This window comes from Bos taurus, chromosome 3 (genome assembly GCF_002263795.3).
Source record: "Bos taurus isolate L1 Dominette 01449 registration number 42190680 breed Hereford chromosome 3, ARS-UCD2.0, whole genome shotgun sequence".
NCBI classification, from domain to species: Eukaryota; Metazoa; Chordata; class Mammalia; order Artiodactyla; family Bovidae; genus Bos; species Bos taurus.
In genome coordinates, this window is record NC_037330.1 from 28,569,902 (window position 1) to 28,589,079 (window position 19,178).

Genomic DNA, 19,178 nt, shown 5'->3' on the forward strand with positions numbered 1-19,178 from the left:
ATCACCACAAGTTTAGCAGTTTAAAGCAACAGCTATTTATTATCCTACAGTTACAGTTTAAAGCAACAGCTATTTATTATCCTACAGTTCTGTAAGTCAGAAGTCCACGCAGGGCTCAACTGGGTTTTCTCAGGATCTCATCAGACTGAAGTCAAGGTATCACCCGAGGCTAGCATCTCATCTAAGGCTCTGGTCCCTCTCCCATACTTACATGGTTGTTGGCAAAATTCATTTCCTTGCAGGTGTAGAACTCAGAGGCCTTCAAGGCCAACAGAAGATCATCTCTGACTTTCATTGTCTTCTACTTCTAGACTCCTTTATAAGAGCTCACATTATTAGGCCCACATAGAATAAGCTCCCTCTTGATTAACCCAACTGATGAGATACCTTAATTACATCTACAATGGTCCCTTTTGCCATTAAGGAGATATAAGTGATATCCTCTAACATCTACAAACTCAGACCATGCTCGAGAGAAAGGAATTATAGAAGGCAAATGTACCAAATGATGGGAATCTTGGTGGCCATCTTAAAATTCTGCCTACCACAGTGGCTTTTGGAAGCTTGGAATAAAATCGTGGAGACAACTGGTGGCTCAAGCAATAAAGAACCCGCCTGCCAATGCAGGAGACCGGGATTCAATCCCTGTGTTGGGAAGATCCCGTAGAGGAGAAAATGGCAACCCATTCCAGCATTCTTGCCAGGAAAATCCCATGGACAGAGGAGCCTGGCAGTCCATAGGGCTGCAAAGAGTCGGACAGGACTGAGCACACATTATATACTCAGCATTAAGACAACAATGAAATGCTGCATTACCAGTATTCTTGGTGGCCCCAGAATACTTCTGTGTAGAAAAACCTGCACATCTATGAGACAAAAAAAAAAAGAGATTTATTAGCAAGATCCACCAATGCATGCTAAAATGAGTGAACTAAAGTTCAATCAGAAAAAGGATATTTGCATAGTCTCCATGTCAGTTTCCCAGACTTGCCGTAACAAATAAGCACAAACTGGATGGCTTCAAACAACAGAAATCTGTTCTCACAATTCTGAGGCTGCAAGTCTGAAATCAAGGTGTTGGCAAGTCAGTTCCTTCTGGGGGCTCTGAGGAAGAATGTGTCCCATGGCCCTTTTCTAACTTCTGGTAACTCCTGGCATTCCTTGACTTCCAGATGCATCTTTGCAATCTCTGCCTCCTTAGTCTTCACATGATGTTGTACTTATATGTCTCTGTGTCCAAATTTCTTTCTTCTAAGGATGCCAGTTATTGGATTAGGGTTTACCCTAGTTCTGATTTCATTTTAACTTGACTGTTTGCAAAGATACTATTCCAAATAAGGCTACATTCTGAATTCTGGGTACACATGTATGTTAAGATGACACTATTCAATCAAGCATGGTCTCAGAGTATCTCCCCCACAATATTTTTTTATTATAAAGGGAAAACCAGTAATTTTACCATGAAAAATGCAGGCAGACAACACTGACCAATTGGTTAGGTAAACATCACTAACAATACTTTCAACATCATATAAGCCCTGTGTAGGATTCAATGAGAAGCATACATGACCTCTGTAACATTCTTTCAAGTAATGCATAATATCAATCTAAGCAAAGGAAACATCAGACAAAACCAAATTGATGGAAGTTTACAAAATAACTGACCAACATTGTTTCAAAACATCTGTCATGAAAGAAGGAAAAACAGGAAATGCCATGGAATGGAGGACAGTATGAAGTGTAGGGTGGGATTCTGCATTTGATTCTGGGAGAGAAAATGGATGTTAGAGAAACAGTTCAGTTCAGTTCAGTCGCTCAGTCGTGTCCGACTCTTTGCGACCCAATGAATCGCAGCATGCCAGGCCTCCCTGTCCATCACCAACTCCCGGAGTTCACTCAGACTCACAAGAAACACTGGTGAAACCCAAATTAATTTTGTAGTTAATATTATTGTGTCAAGGTTAATTTCTTACTTTTCTAGAAAGCTTATTATGCCAGTGATTGAAAAAAAAATTTGAATGAGGCTTGAAACTTCTAATCCAATTCTGTGAATATAAAGAATTATATTGTTTAAAAAAACAAGAAGTTAACGTGATACAGTATTAAAGTACAGATTATATTCAAACCTCATAAAATTTTATGCTAGTGTCTGTTTTCATACCTTATTCAAGACTCCACATTGTGTTTAATTGCATTTTGAGCAGCTTCAGCTGCATGCAACAAATTCTGGTAAATTCTCGTTTCACTTTTATTCTATTACAAATACTTTTCTAATTTTCCTTGTTATGGCTTCTTAGATATACCCCTCATTTAAAAGTCAGCATTAATGTCCAAATATAAGGGATTTTTTAAAGTATCTTTGATATTAATGTCTCATTTAAGTGCTTTCTTCTCTGCAATCACCCACTGTTTTTTCAATCTTCTAACTTTCAGTGAGACTTTCAATGGCTAAATCAAAGATCTGCCTTGGTAAATGTCTCACTGCACTTGAAAATACGTAGGTTATTTTCAAATATCTTTTGATACTAATCTCTAACATAATTCCACAGTAGTAAGAGAACAGACTCTGTAAGATTTCAATACCTTTAGACCAGGAAACTTCTGCACCTGGTCTTATGTCTCTGGATATATTCCAGTGTCTCCTAGTTTATCGTCTATAAACTAGGGAACTTGAATAGAATTTTAATCCTACTGTTGTGTGAAAATTGTATAGATCTTAATTATTTCTAATTGGTTCTTAATGCTTCTCAGGTCTACTATATTCTTGTGCTTCTCTGTACATTCATTCAATTAATTCTGAGAGTTTGATATGGAAACTCCAACAAAAAATCTTCGTATATCTACTTAAAACAAATAGCTATAATATATAGTGGAACTATGTGTAGCTTTGTTCTGTATTTTCCAAGGCTCCTGTAAATGTTACCATATTTTCATAATTTAAAAAAATAAAAAGATAATTTCTTACTTTTGAAAACTGCTATGGTGAGGTAAGATTAACATAACAGAAAACTGGGTGAAAGGTTTATGGGAAATTTCTGTGCTGTATTTCTAATTATTTTGTGAGCCCAAAATTATCTCAGAACAAATATGCATTGCCCTCATTACTAATGAGTCTGAGCATAATTTCCAATATTTATTTGCCTATACAGGGATTTTAAAAATATAGACATTTGAGTTTTTCCTCCATTTTCCTTTGCTTTTTTTTAATCATTTGATATGTATTAATTTACTATATATTCTGATAAAATTGTCAGTTTTATATGTTCCAAATATATATTTTCCTAATCTGTTTTTTTTTTATTTTTTTATGTTTCCTCAGTGTATGGCATTTTAAAAATATGTTAAAATTTATTACTAAAAAGAAAGAGATTCAAAAGAGCTGGACTCCGTAAAGCAGTTTTAGGAATGCCTTAATTAATTTACTTTGCTTATTTTTTTTTTTACTTTATATACACACAAGTGTGACACATGATTTAAAAAAAAAAACTAGGTCTAAATAACTTTTTTTGGTAAATTTATTTATTTTAATTGGAGGCTAATTACTTTACATCTGCTGCTGCTGCTGCTGCTGCTGCTGCTAAGTCGCTTCAGTCGTGTCCAACTCTGTGCGACCCCATAGACAGCAGCCTGCCAGGCTCCCCAGTCCCTGGGATTCTCCAGGCAAGAACACTGGAGTGGGTTGCCACTTCCTTCTCCAATGCATGAAAGTGAAAAGTGAAAGTGAAGGCGCCCAGTCGAGTCCGACTCTTAGTGACCCCATGGACTGCAGCCTACCAGGCTCCTCTGTCCATGGGATTTTCCAGGCAAGAGTACTGGAGTGGGGTGCCATTGCCTTCTTCTAAGTAATAAAACTATTATGTCATAGTCAACTGCCTTTTTTTTTTTTGGCTGTGCTAGCACGGCTTGTGGTATCATAGTTCCCCAACCAGAGACGGAACCCATGCCCCTTGCAGTGGATGCACAGAGTCCTAAACACTGGACTTCCAGGGAAATCTCTATGTCATAGTGAAAAGAGCAACTTTTTCTTGCTGGTACATAAATAATTATGTATCACAAAATCAATACTGTCTTTTCTTCAGTTGCTAAGTTGTGTCCTAACTCTTTGCAACCCAATGAGCTACAGCACGCCAGGCTTCCCTGTCCTTTACTATCTCCCCGGTTGCTCAAACTCACATCCATTGAGTCAGTGATGCCATCCAACCGTTTTATCTTCTGTCGCCCCCTTCTCCTTTTGCCATCAATCCTTCGCAGCAAGAGGGTCTTTTCTAAAGAGTTGGTTCTTTGCATCAGGTGGCCAAAGTATCGAAGCTTCAACTTCAGCATTAGTCCTTTCAATGAATAGTCAGGGTTGATTTTCTTTAGGGTTGAGTGGTTTGATCTCCTTGCAGCCCAAGGGATTCTCAAGAGTCTTCTTAGAGTTAGTTCAGTTCAGTTCAGTCGCTCACTTGTGTTCAACTCTTTGCGACCCCATGAATCGCAGCACGCCAGGCCTTCCTGTCCATCACCAACTCCCGGAGTTCACCCAGACTCACGTCCATCAAGTCAGTGATGCCATCCAGCCATCTCATCCTCTGCTGTCCCCTTTTCCTCCTGCCCCCAATCCCTCCCAACATCAGAGTTTTTTCCAATGAGTCAACTCTTCGCATGAGGTGGCCAAAGTACTGGAGTTTCAGCTTTAGCATCATTCCTTCCAAGGAATGATGAGTTAGTTAAATAAGTGTAATTCATTCATTCAATTTAATTCAAAAAATTCATTCATTCAATGAATATTTATTAAGCATTTACTGTTATCTCAGTCATAATTCCAGGTTTAGAGGATACAACGAAGAAAGAAACACAGAACTCAAGCTTACATTGTTGTTCAAGAAGTAGGGCAATGAAAACTTAAATTCACAAATGTGTTAATTTTGGAAAGAAATACATGTTATAAACAAGAGAGTTCCAGAACAACATCTACTTCTACTTTATTGACTATGCCAAAGACTTTGACTGTGTGGATCACAACAAACTGGGGAAAAGTCTTCAAGAAATGGGAATACCAGACCACCTTACCTGCCTCCTGAGAAATCTGTATGCAGGTCAGGAAGCAACAGTTAGAACTGGACATGGAACAACAGACTGGTTCCAAATAGGGAAAGGAGTACATCAAGGCTGTATATTGTCACCCTTCTTATTTAACTTCTATGCAAAGTACATCATGCAAAATGCTGGGCTGGATGAAGCACCAGCTGGAATCAAGATTGCCAGGAGAAAAATCAATAACTTCACATATGCAGATGACACCACCCTTATAGAAGAAAGCAAAGAACTAAAGAGCCTCTTGATGAATGTGAAAGCAGAGAATGAAAAAGTTGGCTTAAAACTCAACATTCAGAAAACAAAGATCATGGCATCTGGTCCCATCACATCATGGCAAATAGATGGGGAAACAGTGGAAACAGTGATAGACCTTATTTTTTGGGGCTCCAAAATCACTGTAGATGTTGACTGCAGCCATGAAATTAAAAGACGCTTACTCCTTGGAAGGAAAGTTATGAGCAACCTAGACAGCATCTTAAAAAGCAGAGACATTACTTTGCCAACAAAGATCCATCTAGTCAAAGCTATGGTTTTTCCAGTAGTCATGTATGGATGTGAGAGTTGGACTATAAAGAAAGCTAAGCGCTGAAGAATTGATGCTTTTGAACTGTGGTGCTGGAGAAGACTCTTGAGAGTCCCTTGGACTGCAAGGAGATCAAACCAGTCCATCCTAAAGGAAATCAGTCCTGAGTATTCACTGGAAGGACTGATGTTGAAGCTGAAACTCCAATACTTTGGCCACCTGCTGCAAAGAACTGACTCATCGGAAAAGACCCTGACGCTGACTGGGAAAGATTGAAGGCGGGAGAAGGGGACGACAGAGGATGAGATGGTTGGATGGCATCACCAACTCAATGGACATGAGTTTGAGTAAAACTCCAGGAGCTGGTGATGGACAGGGAGGCCTGGCATGCTGCAGTCCATGGGGTTGCAAAGACTCAGACATGACTGAGTCACTGAACTGAACTGAGCTGAAAGATAATAAAATAAGCTAATATTATAAAGAGTAATGGTAATAGTGGTAATATGGAGAGTAATAGTAATAGTGGTTACTTTTACTTTAGAAAAGATCTTTGTGAGGTGGTAACATCTGGGCTTGAGTGATGAGAAAGTGCCAAATATCTAATGATTTGGGGAAAGAGCATTCCAGGCAGAGGCAAGAGAAAAGGTAAGAATTCTGAAGTCTGAACAAATTTGCAATGCGGTGTCAGTGGATTGAAACACAATGAATCAGGAGTTACAGACTTAGCAGGGACTAGTTCATTTATAGCCTTGTACATCATGGTAAAAGAGTATGGATTTTATTCTAAATGCAATTGGCTTTATTTTTAATTAAATTTGAAATAGGCTTTGCTCTATGCTTTTTTCTGGCTAATTGACAGATGTTATGGTTATTACTTTTAGTGTGGAGCTTAGCTTGTCCACATAATTCTTCTGTTAAGTGCAATGTTGACATTTTAAAGGGAAGCATTATATTAAGCTTTCGCCTTATTCTTATTTAAATTCTAATAACTGCTATTCTTATATGTTATTCTCAAAAAATCAGTTTAACTGTTTGGGGGCTTGCTGATGAATAAAAGTTTTGGATTGTGGGGTTCTAAGATTAAGTCTTATTTGATTCCTATAGAAGTAATATTCTTTATGAAAGTTTTTGCTCTAACTTGTGTTTTCCTGTTCTGAAATTTTGAATGTGGATCCATTTGCCATTCACTATTACCATATTTTATACAGGAAATTCCCATTACCTTCCCTAGCTAGGAAAGACATATGAGAATAAAAACAGTCTTAAATCTTGAATCAATTAAAATTTATTCAAATTAAATAAAAATTTAAAAGAAATCTCTACATTGATCTTATCTATCTCATTTCACAGAGAACTGACAAAAATCTCTCCATCACTGCTCCAAGAAAATATTATAAATGTGTAGAGGATACTTACTTTCAATTCTCAAGTAGACTCTGGAAAAATGTGCTTATTGGTAATTGTAAGAATAAAAAAACAACTACAATCAATTTCATTGTCTATTTAAGTTTCTCAGAAATAAAAATTAGTACGATAAATAAAATATGCAATTTAAAAATTCTGATTATTATTCCTTAATGGACTTAATATCTTCCCCAAATCTGTGATTATCCTTTTGTATAGGAAATGATTTTCCAAGTAACTTCACAAGCTTGTGCTTTAATTAACTTCAGTTAAAAAAATAAACATGAAAACATTTTGGATTTTTTTACTTGGCTTCAAAATTAATTTGAATAAATATTATTGCCTTAAAATGTGATCTAAAAATGAAACCTATCTCTACCTAAAAATGAAACCTATGAGTAGTACTTGTATAAAGACTAAATCATTTAAACCAGTGATTTAAATCAAATTACTCCATCTCTTACTTTTTTTAATGCTTGGAAGCTAAAATATATGCTTCTGGGTTTATACATATTTGCATTTTGTCTTAAATATAATTTGATACCAATTATGGATCAAGGGGGAATATAAAGGCAATTGAGCTGTATCAGAATAAAGATGATAAAATGGTTTAAGGTCTTACATGGTTTAAGGTCTTTAGAAGTTACATGTGATGGTAGAAATTGAGAGTTTATTCTCATTAATAGGATTTGTACTTATAGAATTTAGTGAGACTATTATTTTTTACATTTCCCATTGCTGTGATATTTGAGACCTAATTCTACTTTTAGCCCGGCTTCACATGACCTTATTTCTAGTGCAAGAGCCCAGGGCAGTTTCTCTGTAACATTAGATTAGAATATCCAAATGGACCTATTACTGGGGCAGAGAAATCTCAATTTAAGATTCGAACAGAGGAAACAAAACAGCTAGTCTGATGCATTTACATTCTGTACTTCCCAACAGAACACTCCACTTTCTAACAACTTCTTATATTGTCGTTCAGTGCTATTCATTCAACAAACTTTTGAAGGTTGTCTGTGTCAGGCATTGTCAGGATAGAGCGATGCAAAGATGAATGTCACAGGCCCCGTTCTAAAGTATCACTAGCTAGTATAAACTAGCAAAAACAGAGTGAGTTTTCATAAAAGCATTGACAGTGCAGCCTGGGAAAGCTGGGGTGGGGGTGGGGAAGCATCAAAGAGAAGGGGCATCTTGTGGGATTAGGCCAATAGCAGAAGAGTTGGAGAAAACATCTTTGAACATCAGAAGTAAGATACTACCTCCTCTTATAATCCAAGGTTACATACTCTCATAACACTGTGCACCTTTCCTTCATTGCAGTTATTTCAATGCGTATGTTCGGATTTTGGTTTTGTGATTAATGATGCTAGACTGAAAGTTCCTTGAGGAGAGCACCATGTCCATTTGTTGTTACTATTATACATCCTAGCGACGACACATAAAAGATGCAGGACAAATAAGTATTGAGAGGGAAAATAAAGTGGGTGGGCAAATTCTCAGAAGCATGACTGGTCATTTTTTAATCCAGTGTTCTCAAGTGAGAGAGCCACAGAAAAGCATTCCTCTCACCAAAAAGGACTGCCTGATCTTTGGCAAGGTATAATTCATTAAACTTTTCTGTGGCCAGAATTAACATTTCCCTCCTACCCTCTCTCCTTATGAGATAAATCACCCATTTACCCTGATTTCAACCTTTTGGTTACCGATTTAGCACCTTGGATCACACTATGAACACCTTCCAGTAACTAGAAAGGTCAGTTGAAGGAGTTTAATAGCCATGATACCTCGCTCACTCACTGTCTGTTGCAAGCAACATAGTTTATGGGAGATAAAGTTCTCACTTAGGGCGTTCAAATTAGCTTGCTAAAAATCTAACTCTATACTAAATAAAATTCCAGTCTAATGTAGCAGACAAGAAAGCCTCCAATGTGAAAAAAATGAAACTGCGGTTTGGGAACTTCTGGATTATCGCTGAGGAAATAGAAATCCTTTATATGACATTTCTGATACGTCCTCCAAATTATTCTCCCTGGAGGTTCACCCTGGTCTCGAAGCCTAAAGCATATTCAAGTTTGCTAAGATCAGAGACACTGAAAGTCAACCGACACCCCGCCCCGTGCGTCCCAGTGGAGTCAGTAAACAGAGATTGATTTCCGCAGCTCAAGGGGGAGGGGATCTAGGGGAATTTAGACACCACCTCCGTTGTGGTTAAGCACAGCACACTGGCTGGCGTCATTCAGCCCTCGTGCGCAGGCGTACTAAGGATACACTCCCCCTCCCCTTCCTGTGCACGCGCTCGGAGCCTGCAAGTCTCGCGAGAGAAGCGAGATTTATTCCTACGTACCGGGCCGTGCTGCTTATGGCGGCGCTGGAGAGGGGGCGCTGAGCTGTTGGGGTGAGTACGACCTCAGGGTCCAAATGGGGGTAGCAGGAAGCCAAGTTAAGGGCGGATGAAAAAATCAAGACAAACGGGTGAGACCTCTGAGTCAGGGTGGGCACTCCTAGAGCTCCGGGTAGATAACACCTCGCCCTGAATCCCCACCCCGGGCTTTTCCACCCGTCCCTCGTTCAACTGTCTAGGCCTCACATCAGGCTGCAGAGCCGAAGTGAAGATTGGAGGCCAGGAGGCAGCGCGTGGTGGTGCTGGTGACTAAAGTGGGGGGAGGGAGCGAAAATGGAGGCTCCGACCGCAGCCAAGATGGAGGCAGGGGTGCGGGGCTCGGGCGCGGAGGCTGTTGGGAGTTGTAGTCTGGCTGTTTCCCCCTCAGCCGCTTGGTGGGAGAAACGAGAACTACAAGTCCCGGCGGGCGGGGCGAGGGGGTGGTGGCGCGGTCCTTTGTGTGAGACTGGAAGAGCCGGAGGCGGAGGAGAGCGGCCTACTCTGACTCTGGACACTAGTTTTTTAGCCATCACCTGCTTGCGGAACTGCCTACTAGTACCAGAGCGCAGTGCGGCAGTGGCCCTTCCTTTGTGTATGAACTGAGACCCCGCTCCATCTAAGTTGCTTAGAGACACCTCCTTTCTTCGGCCACTTCTGGCACGGTAGCCCAGCCGAAGTGTCATCTTTATTGCCATTCACCCGGAGCTGTTTTATCTTGGGTCTGAACCCCAGCTTCCCCGTCTAACCCTCTCCTTTAGCTTCTTGAGAAAGAGAACCGGCCACTGAACTTAGGCACAGGGCTCTCACCCGTCTAATTCTAGGGTTAAAACAAACTCTTTTAAGAGCTCGGTGGCGTTCTTCTTACCACCTTCTCGGGTTCTTGCAGTGTAAGAGCCTGGCCCATGTTGTGCAATGAAAGGCTTGACTTGGTCATTCTGTGTAGTTTTTTTGGAGCTCTAGTCGCAGACACTTTGAGGTTCTTACCATTCTATCCTAAGTAGGAAATCTTAGTGCCACGGTTCTTTGTGCTTTAAGGTTTTCCTTTGGAAACACCCGGATAGCTCCTCCCTTGCTTAACTTACAAGTAAGGGAGGGAACATTCTAATAAAACAGCCTTCATTCCGCAAATAGAAAAGGCTGAACGTTGTCCGAGGTAATTTCCTTGTTTTGCACCTAAAATGAGCGAAACAATGTGATCCTCTTAAACAGTTGGTAGGCAGGATAATAAAGCAGGAGAGGACGCCTGTGATAGTTAAATCTTGGAATATTTCCTGTGATTAAGCTTTTTATCAGGATGGTGTGAACTGCCAGCTATTGACTAGAGCTATTAATCTGTAAAATGTAGTGATCAAATTATTGGCGCAAATATTAAGTTACTGTTAAAAAACGCTGAGTAATTTTCAATTTGAGTTTCTAGAAGGCGAGCATTTTCAATACTACATTGAGGGCCAGTGTAATGCCTTGGTGTCATTTTGGTACTAACCAATATTGGGTATTCATGGTGTGGGTCAGGAGGGGGTTTATATACTTGAACAGGCGTAGACGAGTCATAAAATCTTGAAAAATTTTCAACCTTGTTTTTTTTTTTTTTTTTTTTTTTTTGCCTTGTAGCCATAGGCCCGAAATAAAAGAGATGGTAGTGGTTTGAGTGATTTTGCAGCTGCTCTGGATGCTTACCATCGAGATGAGTATTTATAGCAGCTGAGTTGAAAAGTAAAGTATTTGAGGCGCAGAAGATAGGTTTTCCTTTTTTGTAAATAAGTTCTGACTTAACAGGTATGACCTTTAGAGTTTGGTTGAAAATTCTGGTAAATTCCTACCAAATAAAAAATGAGAATGTGAAAACTGACTTGTCCTGCTTTATCTTATTCCTGTTTTCCCTTCTCTCCACTTAAAGACACACGATGTAGGGCCAACATTTTTAAGATTATTTTTTTCTTTCAAATTGTAAAATACAGAATGGAATTTACCTTTTTAACCTTTTTTTCAAGTGTACAGTTCATTAGCATTAAGTTCATTCACATTGTTGTGAGGACCATACTTTTAACAAGGTAGTTTAAAAATGGAAATGCGGTGTGGGCAGATTTCTAAGGAGTTGAATTTAAGGACTGTATTACAAAATTAAAATCTTGATCCTGTAAAATACAAGGTGTTGATTTATCATCTTCTCAAAAAACAAAGTGGGAACTACTTTGAGATCTTTAACACAGACTGTCTTATGGAGAGCTCTAACTTGTAGGATTTTTCATAATAGAGAATTATAACTAGAAGAATTATAACTATTCTTTAAGACTTAATAGCAGGAGTGTCTTCAGTGGTGACGTTGCTGTGTTGGGAGTAACTTGTTTTCTTGAATCCCATCATTTCTTGCTGTTAAATAATTTCTGCCAAATTACGATTTTTAAAAATTTCTTTGTCTTGTATTGGAGTGTTTTCCACTTGCATGTATGAGTGTCTAGTTAAAAAAACTGAATAATTCAAAACTTTTTTCCCATTTACTTAGATGTTTCTCTTGTGATACATTTTTTTAGAGGTATTAAACTGAGTACGGTGCATTGAAAGATTATTTGGGGAGCATTATATGCCCTTTAATATTGAGGTAAAACATTATAGTTGAAAATAAATTCAGCAATTTATTCACATTGAACCTGTGGACTATCCATTGGTTTGCGGTTGCAGCTGGTATATAACAAGTTAGTTGTTTGGACTTCTGCTTCTTGGATGTATTGATAGTAAGTGTAAACTGCCAATTGCAAACTCTTTCTATGGGCAAGTTTGCTAGGTACTGCTGCTTTTTATCAGCAAAGATCTTTGCCCAACGGCCTTACATTTGCTTTTGCTTTATTGGGCATGGCAATGCCTTTTCCCGTAATTAGTCTGTACCTGCTCCGGCCACTGTGGTAGCCACTAGCTTTGTGTGGCCTTCGTGCCCTTGAACTGTGTACAGTTCTGAATTGAAATGTGCTGAAATATAAAACAAACATTCGATTTCAAGGGATATTAAAAATATGTCGATTGCCTGTGGGAAGTGATGACATTTGGATTTGGCTAAATAAGACACTTAATTAAAATGAATTTCACTGGTTTCTTTCAGCATTAATATGATTATTAGGATATTTTAAGTTCCATATGTGACTTGTACAATATTTCTGTTGGACAGTGCTGCTCTGCACTGTTCTGATTTTTGTGTCTGGAGGATTTCTTCAGCTTCTTTCCACACTGCTGTTTGTCCTATTTCAAAGTATTAGTGTCTATAAAAGAAGTTAAGTGATGGGAGGGTATAATTTTAAGTGTCTAGTAATCACAATTGTTTTTACTACAGTGAACCTATATATACAAAAAGATAGTTGCAGCAATTTGATATTCTTTTATTTCCACTCAACATGGTGATGACTTAAATTGTTTTGAGGTGGTTAATTATCTAAATTTTTATCACTTTCCTTAGATCCCAAAGTGAAACTGAAAACTTATTTTATATAAAATTAAACTTGTCTTGAGTTACTGCATCAGGAAATATGAACTGAGGGGAAAAAAAAGAATTATGAACTTCGGAGTTAAGGCAGGAATGAGTATTGGTCATAAATCAACAGAGAACCTTTTCAGTTCCATGCTGTCTATTTGGGTCTTTGCTGTTGTTTTCAATGAAAGTAATTTAAACAGAGTGGATTAGGTGGAGAGACTTAAAGACTGGTTTATCATTTCTTTAACATTCTTCCCAAGTGAATGCTGTACAGACTTTGAGTATAATTTGTCAAAATGATAAACTAGGTTATATGATAGCACTTTAGATGAAGTAATGCTGTAAAAATGTACTGGTTCAACATATGTATTATTTTGGTACCTACTATGTGCCTGGCTTCAGCTAGCTCTTTGAGATAAAGCAGCCAACTAGAGGAGACAGTAAGACAGGTGATGATAATTTTAAGGAAGGTGAAATAGGGCATGACTCTTTGGATTTTCAGTTCAAGTAAAAGAATTGGCGTTAATTGCTAAAACAGCAAGGCATAGTTGTTGATAATTAGTGGTGATAGTGTTCCCATACAGAGCAAAGGGAAAGAAGTTAATTACCTAGTGGTCAGGAAGACTCTCAGATTCACATTTAAATTGCTCCTTAGATTTTGTGGGTTTTTTGGCCACACTGCAGTATATGGGATCTTAGTTCCCCGAGCGGGAACCAAACCCATGCCCGATGCAGTGGAAGCACAGAGTCTTAACCATTGGACCAACCACCAGGGAAGTCCCCTAGTTTTTTTAAATTAGTGCTCTGTATATCAAGTGTCTGGGGACAGCGGGGTACGGGGGATGCTGTAGGGGGTACACTTAGGATTAAAGCAAAATTATTCGTCAGTACCACCCATGAATCTAATAATCTTGGCATGAGTGAATAGCCAGTTTATTTCAATTCCAGGTGGGTGTCTTTTTTCAAAGACACTTCAAAACTTCTTGGTTGGATAATTAAGACTATCTAGTTCAGTAAAAACAAAATTTTTTACAGTTGGTAGAACTGTATACCAACTTGAATTGTCTTTTGCTTATTATCTATCATTGTCTTTTTGCTATATTAGTTTCTGCTGTGGTAAGTTTAGTACCTAGTAAGGTACTAAAGTGGCCTGTGATAAAGAAATAAACTTGAGTTTGTCTCTCAGAAATTTGAAGCGTATTAAAGGAACACGATACATAAACCTGTAAACCAAGTGCAGAAAATTTGGTACCAAAAAAGAATGATGCCATCAGTGGGAGTTAATGCCCCCTTTAGTGGGAATTAGGTAATCTGTGCTAGAATGGTCAAGAAAGGATTTCTTTTTTTTTTTTGGTAACATTTAAGATGACAAAATATATACTTTGTGGCGAGACCCATATGCATAAAGAAATCTCCCAAGAGTTATGTTTTAAGAATTAGGAAGGAAAATGTACCAATCTAGAAGAATTGGAGAGCAGAAGAAAGATGTAAAGTAGAACAAAACACACCTTGAGTGATGGTGGTTCAATGCTGGCTGGAAGTCAGAAACACCTTGGGGAAATGGGTGGAAGAGGAAAATATCCCAGTGCCTAGGACCTAAACCCAGTTAAATTTGAATCTCATGTTGGGATCCAGGCTTTGATTCCCCGTGCACCCCCTGCCCCAAGTTGTCCGAGTGGGTTGGATTTGCAGTCAGGATTAAGAAATTCCCATTTAGAGTGCTGGGAAAATCACTGAGGATTTTGGATAAGGAGATGAGTGAGATGAAATTGGAATTTTAGCTAAGTCAGTCTGGTAGTGTTATGTGACAGAATGTGGGAAGAGTTGATACTGAAGTTTAGCAAATGTGTTGTCTGACTGGACAAATAGGTCATTTAGAACAAAAGATGAATATAAAAGATACCTTGAAATATTGATAAGACTTGCACAATTGGATGTGTAGATGGAGACGGAGGGTCGTTACAGAAGTGGCCCTGAGTCAGGCCATTCAGGTTACTGCTTGGGGACTGGACATAGTCTTCCCAGTGATTGGAGAACCATTGTTCAAAGAAGCGTCTAGTCTGGGTAATAGGTGAATGATCCAAATAAAACTGAAAGATTGAACAAATGTAACATTTGATATTTGAAGTTACAGTATAAAGTCATGGAATATTTACCCAATGGCAGTAGATCAGCTGCTACTGAGTTTTCATTTTGCATTGTAGAAACTGAAATTCAGGGAGATTAAATAACTTTGTTTGTAGCATTTACTGGTGATTAGTATTGAGCTCTCCTCCTCTAAGGTGTTTCACCAGCTCTGACCTCACCTTGTAGTCATTCTGATTTCTGATGTTCTTCAAATATACTGTCCATTTCTCCGCATATCTAAAACCAAATCCTCCTCTAGTTTTCCCCGTATGTCATTTTGGTTAACAGCACCATTTTAGCTAACATTTGAGGCACTGCAAAATAATCGTTTTTGTACAGCTAATAAAAGCACAATTTTGTGGTGAAATAGACATTTCATTTCTCTTTTGTTTTCTTCTCAATTGTTTCTCTTCTCAAGACATTTCTTACCTGCTTATGGCAACAACTCAAATGAGATGTCTGTTTCCTTCATGAAGTCATCTCATAGGATTTCAGGACTTCATATCGTTTCATCAAGGATTAACGCTCTCTGTTTCTTGTTATATATCAAGTTGAAATGCTTCATAATCTGGCTCTGGTACATCTGTCAAACCATATATCTCATTTCACTTTAACCCAGCACTCTGTTCTAACCAGGCTAGTCTATTGATTCCTCTGCAACAACACACCACACTTGTTGTAACAGTCATTCACAAATAAAGCTCCCTTGATGTCAGGTATAGAAAATCAAATACATGGTCTCTGCTCTCAAGGGACTTATGATTTAATTGTGTATTCTAGTTTGGTTTATGTTACAGTTTATGCCTAGAATACTCAACTGTTTTCTTTTTCTCAAAAATCTGCCTATTTCTCCTAATTAAACTGAAATAATGCCACCTCTTTAAAAGCCTCTGACCATGTAGCTTTAATGCCCAGATAGTGATGAATAAACCATAAGTAGTATTTCTCAAATAGTATGTCAGTAGTAGATATCCATATATTAGTTGAGCAAATTAATTTTTGATATTTTGTTCTATAATTAATTTTTTTCTCATGTGTGACTTTTTCAATGAGTATAAATTCTCTGACGACAGGAAATTCGTTCATATTTTCCACAGTTCATAACACAGTGCTAGGTAGTTATAAAACGCTACATTAAGTAGAACATTATATAACTGAATTTATTTGTGGGGAAGGCATATCAATAAGGAATGTGAAATAATTTCAGAGTTTGAGTGTACAATACCACAAAAGGTATCCATTAACACTTGAGAGATTGCCTAAGTGATGAATGTGTATGCTTCCAAGTTTTCTGCATTGCTTGATTCTAAGTTAATGAGATGAGCTTTTCCCTCTACCTACCTTCTATCCCTGATTATTTACTTAATGTCTTAATTTCTTATCTCTAGTATGAAGTGTAACAGAACAGACTTTACCACCTGAAACTGCTGCTTCAAGTTCAGATCAGGCAAGGAACAAACCTCGAAACAACCAACAAGACCAAAGAAGAGTACACTTAAGTTGAAGACACAACACTTGATCTGAAACAAGAAGTTTGTGCCTACTCAACAGCTTTGAAAGAGCACTTCCCAACGCTGCTAGTAGTCTTTGTTTTCTTCAGTGCTGTACTGTGAGATTGCCCGGTGCAGCAGCAGTTGTATTCTTTATTAGCTTGATAGATCGTTTTCTCTCGCTCTTTTTTTTTTTTTTTTAATACTAGCAACTTTCATTCTTTGAAACGTCTGCTGAAAAAGAAGAATCAGCAAATACTACTGAAAGTGCAATATTTGATTATCACTGCGAGGTAGGTTTATCGTTTCCTGTTGGCAAGAGTTAGTTTATAATTCTGGATTTCCTAATTATTTGGTTAAGTATAAAATCTTAATCTACTCGCTTCTAAAAGTATTCTGAAAACAGTTTATATTTTTCAACTCTTCGTCTGAAAATATCAACGCTAGTTTATTTTATTTAACTTAATTGTCTTTTCTTAGATGAGGACAATATTTATGGCCAGAACTGGGATTTTTTCACCCAAGATGATATTTATTCATATATGCAGATCTCTTGATTTCTTGGTCTCATAGAAAACTCCATTGGTACTATTTAGAAATTAGGGCTTCAGAAAGGAAAGCCCTTTGCAGTCTTGTTTGCGGTAATCTTGGGTAAAGAAAATGTGCAGGAAAAGGGACGTTTGAAGGTGAGTAGTACTTTGTTAAGAGAGAGAAGGGTCTTTGGTAGAGATCTAGAGATAACTTCAGCCGGCTTCCCTGGTGGCTCAGAGGTTAAAGCGTCTGCCCCCAATGCAGGAGACCCGGGTTCAGTCCCTGGGTTGGGAAGATTCCCTGGAGAAGGAAATGGTAACCAACTCCAATATTCTTGCCTGGAGAATCTCATGGACGGAAGAGCCTGGTATACTACAGTCCACAGGGTCGCAAAGAGTTGGACACGACTGCGCGACTTCACTAGAGATAACTGAATGAACTGATCTAGGGAAATCTGAAAGCCCATGATGTATATTGAGTAGTCTGTTATTAACAGAGTAGAGAATACAGGTTTATGGGACAGAAAGAGTAACTGGAAAGGGATGCTTGCTGGACGGTTCTAAAGGGCCCACTATATTTGACTTTATTCTTCAGGAAAGATATCAGCTGTTTATAAGCAAGGACTTAGTGGATTTTGTAGTTCAAACCTAAAATAGTTTATTAATTCAGATTTTAAAGTTATATATTCACAAGTGTATCTTTAAAAGACGAACGGTACTGCTTTTAAGGGATAAGTTGACAATGGGAAGGTGTGTTACAAACAGTGGACAGAGTGGAGGGAAGATAAAAGCTAGGGTAAAGGCTGAGAAAAAGGTAGACACTGCTTGTTTTAATGGTAGAAGTAATAGTACTGGTGACCAGTTGAATGTGAAAATGAGGCTGGAGGGAATTAATTTAGTCTATCCAGTTGTCCAAGTTAGAAACCTTTGTTCATTGAAATAGAGAAGTTCAAGTGGGGACTTGTGGAAATCTATTTTGTTTGTAAGATAGTAATCTAAAGTTGAGAAAATACTGTAATATGGAATGCTCAACAGTGGTTGTTTGGGGGAGGTAGGATTGTGAAGGGCAGTTGTTCCTTTTAAATCTTTAGTTTCTAGATTTTCTGAAATCAGAAATAAAGACTTGGAATTCAGAAAGGAGTCATCACTTTATAGGTAATTCAGGAAGAAATGCGAAAGAGAAGAGTGTTTAAAGAAATAGAGGTAGCCAGGAAGGAATGCCAAGGAAGATAATTTCGGGGAGCACTTGGTAGTAATCCTTTTGTAAAATGCGTGCTTCTCTGGCAGCTCAGTGACAGACAGCCTGCCCGCAATGCAGGAGGCGAGGATTTGATCTCTGGGTCTGGAAGATTACCTGCAGGAGAAAATGGCTACCCATTCCCGGTATTCTTGCCTGGGAAATCCCATGGATAGAGGAGCCTGGTGGGATACAGTCCGTCGGTGGCAGAGTCGAACCCGACTGAGTGACAGAGCATGCATGCATTGATCAAATCAGATGGGGAATGAAAACAGATCATTCTTAGATTGTTGTCTTAAAAAAGCTTCATTACTGTTTCAAAAAGCACCTGGACCCATACCTACAATTTATTTAAAGGTTGAAAGCTTAATTGTGGTAATCACCTTAACTATGAACCAGCATTATTTCTTAATTTAGAACTACCAGTAATACCAATTTATTTAAATTACCCATAAACAGACATTTAGTTACTTAGTTTTAAGGCTGTTTCACCACTTGCTTTTTCTATTTGTTTCTTTCTCCCTCCTCGTCTGACTTTTTAAAAATAATTTCAGACTCCTACCAATTGTGCTGAGTTAGATAAAATAATGGAGATTGAAATTGCGCAGCTTTTATCTTTATTCATAAGGGTAAAAGACAAGATGCTAGAGCTTTGATTGCCTTGACATGAATTGTGAAAATGGATTTAAAGTAGAAGTGCTTTTTGTTTAACCTAATCTTTGTATTCTTTTTTCTCTAGTAAGCAGTTTAGTTCACGATACATAGGCTAAATACTAATACAGTAAATATTTACAAACAGATAAATGAGTGGGGATATTGACATTAAAACATGTTCTCATTGTACAGTTGTGAATTCCAATTAAAAGGAGTGCAGCTAACAAAACAGATTTGGTAATGCAGTAGATCACAGAATTTTTTTTTTTTTTTTAATTTTTATTGGCGTAT

The 19,178-nt window shown here is 38.1% G+C and overlaps 1 protein-coding gene across 7 annotated transcripts in view; it reads left to right on the forward strand.

Moving 5' to 3' along the window:
- The first annotated feature begins 9,345 nt into the window (after positions 1-9,345).
- The window catches only part of CSDE1 (cold shock domain containing E1), a 35,564-nt gene continuing 25,731 nt past the window's right edge, over positions 9,346-19,178 (forward strand). For 4 of the 7 annotated variants that reach the window (XM_005204024.5, XM_005204025.5, XM_005204026.5 and 1 more), the window contains exons 1-2: positions 9,346-9,404; positions 16,365-16,759. The gene's annotated coding sequence lies outside the window, so the exon portion shown is untranslated. 7 annotated transcript variants of the gene reach the window in all.